This window comes from Octopus bimaculoides, chromosome 22, assembly GCF_001194135.2.
Source record: "Octopus bimaculoides isolate UCB-OBI-ISO-001 chromosome 22, ASM119413v2, whole genome shotgun sequence".
Taxonomy (NCBI): domain Eukaryota; kingdom Metazoa; phylum Mollusca; class Cephalopoda; order Octopoda; family Octopodidae; genus Octopus; species Octopus bimaculoides.
In genome coordinates this window covers 27,450,659-27,452,906 of record NC_069002.1, presented here as the reverse complement: position 1 = coordinate 27,452,906, position 2,248 = coordinate 27,450,659, and positions in this window count along the sequence as shown.

Sequence of the window (2,248 nt, the reverse complement as noted above, 5' to 3'; positions counted from 1 at the left end):
ATAATTTGCTAGGCGAAGTCTTCTTCAGCAGGTACACCTAGATTTTTTTTTTGATTTTTTATTTTTCATTCCTTTCGAAGTTTTATCCCTTATAGTGGTTTGGTACTTAGCTGTTCTTTCTAGCGTGCAAGGAATCCTTTGATGGATACCTCTTATGTGTTTAAATGTACACTGTAATTATATGAATAATATATAGTCTATGGACTAAATTTTTACACGCTAGGCCACTGGTAGTAGAAATTTCTAATATTTCTTATTACCCTTGTTATAATTAATTATTGATAATTTTTTCTGGATAATTTTCGAATTGAAAAGACGGCATTTTATATTTACTGCCGACAAGGAGCTGCGCTTGCGCGGTAGATTTGAAAAATTAGAATGTATAAGCATAGAGCATATGCTGGATTGCCTCGTGTATATATGTTTAATCTGTGGTGTACCTGCTGATGAAGACTTCACCTAGCAAATTATTTTATTTGCTAATAAAAGTCAGAAACCAATGGTTCAGGAGTTAGATGGTAAATGTTTTTTAATTTTATTTTCCCTTCGAAATGTTATCCATAATAGTGGTTTGGAATTTAACTGTTCTTTCTAGTGTGCAACGAACCCTATGATGGATACCTCTTATGTGTTTTATTTTAAACTTCAGGCTATGATAGTGAAAGATATGATGCGACAGGAGCCCAAATGCTCTGATGATGTCAACGAAAATAGAATTGCCTCAATAGACGATAGAGGGCACTGCTTTGAGTAGTTCACCATGGATAGTAAAAAGGTTCTATTTATTTTGTTTGGATATTGAACTATGGATATTGAACTACAAATATACACATACAAGCATGCATTCATCGACATATATACATACATCTGTCTTTGTTCATATAACGATAGTTCGAATATGGGTTGTACGAAGACTTAATATCTCCAGATCACGGACTGGATATTAAAATCATTTCTGAAGTTGTTCTTCATTTACAAGCTACTTCCATGGTCTGCATGACAGACGGATACCTCACATTCTTATAATCTCATGGTTGTATATATTGGACTACATAGAACCTCTATGTAAAACGACAGGGTATAATTTACGAGAGTTTTGCTTGCTAATTTCAACAGGCTGACTGACCATCTGTCAGCTGCCTATTCAACAAAAATGCCGACAAGTATACGTTTTTCCACTCACACTTTTACACTTTTTATTTCATATCTTCAGAATAGGTGGCTTAGATAACAGGCTAGTCAGTTCATTGCTTCAGTAAAACAATAATCTCTAGAGACAGCATTAGTTTTGACTTAGTAATGCAAGTTGATAGATTTTTCCATCTCACACTCATTGTGTGCGCGTGTGTTGGTCATTTTCTCACTCTCCTGCCTCCAAAGACCAATTTCTTTAACTCTTTCCACTACCGATCAGTCATTTTTCAGCCATGTAACGACACACGTTCTTTTCTCAGACTATTTTCTTTCTCCTTGAATTTTTTCTCTTTTTGACAAAGAACCATGCTTGAAACATCACACCCCGTCTGTTTTTCCGTCTTAAACTTTCTCTGAGCGTCAATCTAATACATTAGTTGTGTATATCCTTTTGACTTTTTTGTTGTTTTTCCAGTTTTATTTTTTTTTTGATTTGCCTTTGCCGGGAGGTGCACAAAGCCAGATTTCACGGGAGGGCTGCAATCAGAAAACCACTACTTTCAAAAACAAACATTGCAAAACGTTTAGAGTGGAGTAAAAACCTACAGAATTGGTTCCTAGAGCAGTGAAGAATGTTATTTTCTCGGACGAGTCATCCTTTACCCAATTCCGACCACCGGCCGAGTATACGTGTGTGGACAGCCAAAAGAAGTATTTGACCCAGACTGTCTTCTTCTAACAGTTAAACATCGAGGAGGATCTGTGATGAACTGATGGAAGTGGGGGGACTGCATCTTGGAAATCTGCTGGCCCATTGGTTTCCCTCCATGGCAGAATTAATAGTCAAGACTATTTAAGCATTTTATCTGATCAAATTCATCCTATGGTTGTGGAACAAGCTGTAATAACTGCCAAAGGCGGTCCTACCCATATTAAAATAAATTTGTTTGAAATTTTAAGGTGCATCCATTATTCTGTCCAACCCCTGTATATATATATATATATGTACACACACACACACATATATATTCTTTTATTTGTTTCAGTCATTTGACTGCAGCCATGCTGGAGCACCACCTTTAGTCGAGCAAATCAACCCCAAGACTTATTCTTA